Here is a 7350-nt window from a genome sequence, read left to right as displayed (position 1 = left end):
TCTCCTGAAAGCATTAATTACGATTGTAATTTCTTTGATTACTTATTTAATGCCTACCCCTCCTCCGACCACCACACACTCAAACACACACTCTTGAAGCCTCAGAACAATACTTTCTGGTTTTGCTAACCATTGAACCTTGGCACCTGGGAAGTTTTCAACAAATTTTTATGAATGAATGGACTGACTCACAGATGACCAAATACCACAGCTTGAAAGTCTATTATACAATGTAAATGTAACAATTATTGAAAGCATTTGCTGAATTGAGCAGCATGATGAAATGTTGGTCCTTCATCTTAGAGCAGTAACCACATGATAGTAGTCATCTGGAGGTCTCTCTGCTCCCGTATCAACACCATCCCTGCCTCTGAAGAGCAGATAATCAATAACACCTTAGTCGTGTAACATGTGGCCTCACAGCAGTGGTTCTCAAACCCTCACCTGCATCAGAATCACCTGAAGGGCTTGTTAAAAGCCCAGACTACAGGGTCCCACCCCATAATTGCCGGTTCAGTGGTGTGAGGTGGGACTCAAGAACCTGCAGCCCCGCATGTCCTGAGCAGAGTGATGCTGCTGGCCCGGGGGCCACGCCGAGAGCCACCGCCTTAGAATTCACAAAGCTCTTTCACTTAGGGAGTTAGGAAGAGAACATAACTTCTGTGCCCCAGGGCCTTCGTACTGGTTATGTCGTGGACTCCTGAAGCCACCATGGCCCCAACTCGGACGCTCTCACTCCACACCCACCCCTGCTCCACACCCCAACACACCAGCTGCTTCTACTCAAGCAGCCAAACCTCTACCCCAAAATGTCCATTCTTAAACCTGCCGCATCATTGTGAATGAGGCACAGACACGCAGAACTCAGTGTTCCCATTTATTTCTTTACGTTATAAAATGTATGGTTTGCTCAGTAGAATTGGGAGAATGGAATGGGACCCAACTTCCAATTGAGTAGAAAGTTAAATTCATCTGTGCTTCAAGAATGAGCTGTGAGCGTGAAGAAAGCCAGTGGGGTAGCTGCCCCCCCCCCCCAGCACCTCCACCTCGCCCGGCCCGTTTCTCCCTGAGTGGGGCCCTCTTTCCTTCCCTTCAGTATCCGAGGGCTGTTCAGTTTTCTTCCACTCGCACTGCCCCCACACCCCCACCTCTGTCAAACCAGCTTTCAGATCCATGCTCACACCAGAAACCACTGTAACCAAGTAAAGGGGGGAGAGATTTTTTTACAGGGGTCTAAACCTTGAGCTAAGAGGATTAAAATTTGAACTGGAATTTCAGGGTAACTAAGACCACTTTTCTGGGAGTCCGAAGTAGAAGAGAGTTGAAGTACAAGGGGTCAGGGTTGGCAACGAGACAAAGGTGAAAAAGCAAGAGGTCAGAGGACTTGTGAAGATGCAACATGAGAGGTCAGGGGTCCCAGGCAGGGGAAGGCATGGAGGAGAAGTGGTGTAGGCCGATCTGCATGGTGGCCCCAGCATCACAAGGTTATGCCATCCACTGATAATAGGAACTGTCTTCTCTGTTCTCCCAAAGTCCCGCTAGGGCTGTCCAAATGTCACGTTCGCTGGCAGTTGGCCATTTTTCTTTGGCTGGTGTTATGGGCTGAGTTGTGTCCCCCTAATATTCATATGTTGAGTCCTAGTCCCCAGAACCTCAGAACGTGACTGTACTTGGAGATGGGTCTTCAAGGGAAAGCCTAAGTTAAAATGAGGTCACATGGGTGGCCCCAACCCAGGATAACTGGTGTCCTCATAAGAAGAGATTAGGACACAGACACGCACAGAAGGAAGACCATGTGAAGACACAGTGAGAAGGCAGCTGTCTGCAAGCTAAGGAGAGAGGCCTCAGAAGAAACCAACCCTGCTGACATCTTGATCTCGGACTTCTAGACTCCAGAACTGTGAGAAATTAAATTTCTGTTGTCGAGGCCCCCCAGTGTGTGGCCCTTTGTTACGGCAGCCCTCACAGACGAATCCAGTCAGTATTGAAGTTTTGCAGATCCATATAAAGGAGAGTCATTAGACGGGAGAGGGGAGCCGGGGCCAGGCTGGGGTGGTGGGGAGCTACAGCGGAGAAAGCCCTGTCCCCTCTTGTAGCTGAAGGAAGGGGGCTTCTGCAGAGCTTGCAACCCAACGGGTAAACGAGAACCACGTTTTCTGCAAAACTCTATGGATAAAGGAAGAGTGATGACATTGGCACCCAAGCTCTGCTGACCTCACTCTCATGGGTGATGCCCAGCCTGTCACTGAGCACTGATGACAGATGACCAGGAAGGGGAATCTTGATGCTACCAGGGCAATCAGTCACACATCAGGCATGGATGGACATCCATAGAGTTAGTGGGATTTATGTGTCAGGCACATACAACATAAAGGAAACCTCTTATACAGAGATCTTGATTGAAAAGAATGATTTTTTCATGAAGGGATCCTACCAGTATTTGTTATAGAATGATAACAGCAAAAACAAAAGATCTCAATAGTCCCTTAGTTAAATACACAAACACTTCAAGAAGGGAAGAACTGAAAATAAGCAGCTCCCTTCCAGCCTAGGCAGAACCCTGCGCATCCTCTTGCAAGTTGGGCCTCACCTTTCACCGGCGTTGGGCTCCCTAGCCAACCATGTCGTGTGTCCTCCCCTCCTCACGACATCAGGCCTCCCACCCCACCTCTGGCTCGCCTGTGCATCCAGAGCCCCGCCTTTCTCTGAAACTTCCACAGCCCAGCTCACAGCCAGGAAATGGAAGGACTAAGGGGATGGTGGGAAAGTTCTTCCCGGTCCTGCTCAGGATTCTGTTTTGCATGAGGACCACCCCAGCGTGGTGAAGCACAGATGAAATACACCCCCATTTGTATAAAACGAACAGCCGACCCCAGAATAAAAGCAAGGAGTGTGGGTACGGCAGAGTTCTTCACACCACTGCTTGCAAAGACCACATAAGACAGCTGCAGAGCTGGCTGCTCCGTAAACGCAAGCATCTAAGGAAAACTGCCGGGCTGTATAATTCTTAGTCACTTTAAAAATGTTCGAGTTAGGGGGCTGGCCCCGTGGCCGAGTGGTTAAGTTCGCGCGCTCCGCTGCAGGCGGCCCAGTGTTTCGTCGGTTCGAATCCTGGGCGCGGACATGGCACTGCTCGTCAGACCACGCTGAGGCAGCGTCCCACATGCCACAACTAGAGGAACCCACAACGAAGAATACACAACTACGTACCGGGGGGCTTTGGGGAGAAAAAGGAAAAAAATAAAATCTTTAAAAAAAAAAAAAAATGTCGAGTTAGTCTCATAGATACTACATTTCTCCATCTGTCGCTATTCCTGGCCCCACTCTCCTTTTTCTGTTAATTTTTTATGCGTAATCAGAAAGGTATCTTTTCTTGACCCCAAACCCTGCTTTATTTTGCTGAGTCTGGAGTGCTTGTGTGGCTAGTAGCACTCTGTCCACCTGCTCCCTGCCCCCACCAGCCCACAGCATCACCTCTTGCTGTTTGATGCATCCATGGATGCTCAGCAGGTGGGACAGAATGTCCAGACCCCCCAAGAAAAGGTGGGACAGAGCAGATCAGTGGTAGGATTTCACTCCCATCAGAACCCATTTCCATCGCTGAAATGTGCGTTTCTCACTGAATCCCAAGTCTTCACACTTGTTTTAGGATAGGATTTAACATGAAATGTGAAATATTTGCTTAGTGACACTCGAGTTCGGTCTGTACACTGATTCCACGGTGCTAATCCCCTTGGAGGGGAGCAGCTTAAGACTGGAGCTGGCAAGAAGCGCCTCCCCTCGGAGATCTGCTCCCCATCTCAGTGAAACCTACTGGAGGGAGAGAGCAAGGGGAGAGCAGGGAAGCAGCTGTATGTAAACTGGCCCCCAGCCCCGGGCTCCCCCACCCCACAGCCCCAGCCATAGCACTGAGGACCACATAGGAGGCCAATTTTATCACTTGTCCTCTCTAAGAGGTGAAAAGTTATAGCACTGTGCACTCCTTTCCAATTTTCTCTCTTTCTCTAAGAGCCAACAGTGGTTCAGAATGCAGTTTTAGAGTCCTAGATTAGGTTCAAATTCTGACTCTGCCATTTCCTGTGACACCTTGGACAAATCATTTTAAATTTTTAGTAGATTTCATTTCCTCCTCTGAAAATCAGCATGGTAGTAGCATCTACCCCATAAGGGTTTTATAAAAATCAAACGGGGTAATTTGTGTAAAACACCCAAGATAATGGTGGCAGATAAGAAGGGATCAATCGACAGTAGTTGTTGAAATCATTTTATTGTTATTAGCATATAGGCTTCTTACAAAGATTACATAACATAATGAGTCCTGTTGTGGTTTTTATAAAAGAAAAGTCAACTGACATTGTACTCATTTTACAGGTAAAAAAACAAAATAGCAAAAGCTTAAGTCACTGGCACATGGCACAACAATGTGGAAAGTGACACCCTAGCTTCATAATTCACTGTGTACTAATCCCAGCTGTGGGCCTGTTATTGATGCTTTGGGGGAGCCCCCAGAGAGAACCCCATGGTGGTGGCAGCAGCAGTAGCTCTTCTCATTAGCTCTGTTGATGGCGTGCCTGGGAACACTGAGGCTAATACACAGCTCCGGTGAAATATCTACTTTGTGGCCCTTGCTTTGGTCTGTACCCCAATTCCATGGTGCTGCAAAACCAAGGCAGACCTAGAAAACATGTTACTGTTGGGATCGGGGATACAGAGTCAACACCACTGCCTCGCCAGGGGACTCCATTCACATGTTGTGGAATATACAATATACTGTGAATGATGTTCCCTGTAGTCATGCAAACTGTGGGTTGCAGGAAAAAACAGAAGAAGAATGACTGCATTCCTACTCTTTCCCAACCATCCATGTGAGAGTCTGGAGCCTGAAGAGAAGAGAAACAAGTTAATGATCCATGGAAGCAGGAATAGTCAAGGGAGTTTATGAACAAGAAGAGCTAATATTCCCTTAATTTGTTTGCAATACTCAAGTGTGTGATGAAACTCCACTACGGTGGCACCAAACCTACATCCATCTTTGAGTTGATAGTACTTTGCTGTATGGAAGGATTAAGACATGAGTGTTCTGGTAAATGTTTAACAATTGCTCTCTTGAGAATAAAAGTCTAGACAGATAGTGTTTCCCAATTCCCATGGTGTAAATACGTCCATTACAGTCATTTCCAAGCTACCAACATGACCCCACTGAAGCAGAGCTGGGAAGGGATTCACATAATTAGGGCCAGGGCTCACAAGAGCATGGAGACAATGAGGGAAAGACAACAAATACAGCAGCTAACTAGACAAGGATTCAGCACAATTAAAATCCCGAGGCAGGGTGACTAGGGAAAATGGAAGTCACTCAGAAGAATCTCTACACATATTTGAAAGGATGTTAATTTTCCTGCTGTGTATAGGTTTACAAAAGATGAACCAAGCAAGCTAAAGATGTGGAGATATCCAAGAGTCACCTAAACAATGTAAAGAGATGGAAGCCAACGGCCAAAACATCAGCAAAATCTCAGCCAAAATCATGCAAGGAGATAGGTCTAAGACGTTTCTCTGATTTACAAATATAAGCAAAAACACTATGAGAAAGTCAAATGGTGTAAGATTTTTCTCAGCTTAAGATTAGAGCATATAAAGCCAAACTCTATTCATGTCTTCAGTTGGCTCGTGAACCTGAGTAACTTGCTCCTCAGGCTTCCAATTGCTCTTGCCTCAGTTTCCCCCTCTATGAAATGAGTGTGTTGAACGTGAATTTCCCATGCCGTAGCACTGTGCAACTACCTGTTAAAATAAAGAAGACAACAGAAACTTCACCGAGGGCATTTTTCCACTTGCACCTAAGATTGCTACAGCTCAGAATTCAGAAATAGCTTTCCTTTCAGAAGGACCAATTCCTAAATCCCTAAAAGTAAATATCAACAACAACAACAAAGAAACCAATTTTAAAGGATACCACTTGAAGGTAAGATCTTCTTCTTACAATGAATGAATAGTTTTTTTCAGACGACATCTTCCACCAATACCTGGAAAATATGGAGAAAATTTGAGAAACATCTGTTCAAAGTTATCAGAGGACCACCAAGGCAGTAAGGACTTGAAAGACCAAGATCTTCAAGAGAAAGGAAGTCACTTTTTCCCTGCATGTCTGTTACTCAAAAGTAACGCACAGGCTGAGAGGCAGAGCAAAGATTTCAGGAATCTCACAGAGCTGGGGAGACAAAGCTTGGAATACAGGAACCACCAAGGAGGAGGGTTCTTCTAAACACCTGAGGCTTTCAGTTGGTACTCCTAAACGGTTATTCCCTGGAGAGTAGATGCCTTTCCATGTAGGAGTATGTGGAAATATATAAGCCCTTACAAAGACTGAAACTGAGCTTGAATCAGCTCAATCTCTGATTAGACTGAAATGATCAGTTCCTACACTTACTGCCTGCAAAAAGGAAAAGTGAATTCTTTTGGGAGGAAGATAAAAATCATTCAAGTCTCAAATAATCTCCAAAATTTTTATACACAGTGTTTATAATTCAACCAAAAATAATGAGGCAAATTCAAACAGTAAAAAGACAATGATGGACAAAACCCAAAAGAAACAAAAAGAAAATAGAAACAAGCCCACAAAAGATTGAAATATTAGAATTATATGACATAAATGTGAAAATAACTATGACTAACATGTTCAAGAAAGTAAATAAGAACAGAGACAATTTCAGCTGAGAACTAGAAATTATAAAAAAGGAAAGGAAATGGAAATTTTAAACAGGAAAATAATCAAAATTAAGAACTCAATAGATGGGTTTCACAGCAGTTTCAAAATGGTAGTAGACAGATTTAGTCAAATAAAAGATAGTTAATAAGGAAATATCCAGGGGCTGGCCCCGTGGCCGAGTGGTTAAGTCCGCGCGCTCCACTGCAGGCGGCCCAGTGTTTCGTTGGTTCGAATCCTGGGTGCGGACATGGCACTGCTCATCAAACCACGCTGAGGCAGCGTCCCACATGGCACAACTAGAAGGACCCACAACGAAGAATGTATAACTATGTACTGGGGGGCTTTGGGGAGAAAAAGGAAAAAAAATAAAATCTTTAATAAGGAAATATCCAGACTGAAGGACAGAGATCCAAAAAAAGTAGAAAGCACAAAACACAGCATAACAGATATGGGACAACAAGAAAGTATCTTATTTTTGCAATGGAAGTCTCAGAAAGAGAAGAATGATATAATCGGGAGTGAGATGCATTTGTATCATGCCAACTTAGCCAAGCTACAAGTACTTCTGCTAGAATTTTCTTCCCTACATAATATGGATTATGGCCAGTTACAAGAGACATTTTGTGCAAGATTCAGAAGAC

The 7350-nt window shown here is 45.0% G+C and overlaps 1 long non-coding RNA gene across 2 annotated transcripts in view; it reads right to left on the bottom strand.

The window, feature by feature from the left end:
• Positions 1 to 4248: 4248 nt before the first annotated feature.
• LOC139080792 (uncharacterized) overlaps positions 4249 to 7350 on the bottom strand; it is a 100136-nt gene continuing 97034 nt past the window's right edge. For both annotated transcript variants that reach the window (XR_011535571.1, XR_011535575.1), the window contains one exon: positions 4249 to 6026. This is a non-coding gene — a long non-coding RNA (uncharacterized lncRNA). The remainder of the gene's footprint in view (positions 6027 to 7350) is intronic.

This window comes from Equus przewalskii, chromosome 32, assembly GCF_037783145.1.
Source record: "Equus przewalskii isolate Varuska chromosome 32, EquPr2, whole genome shotgun sequence".
NCBI classification, from domain to species: Eukaryota; Metazoa; Chordata; class Mammalia; order Perissodactyla; family Equidae; genus Equus; species Equus przewalskii.
This window is presented reverse-complemented; position numbering and strand designations above follow the sequence as displayed.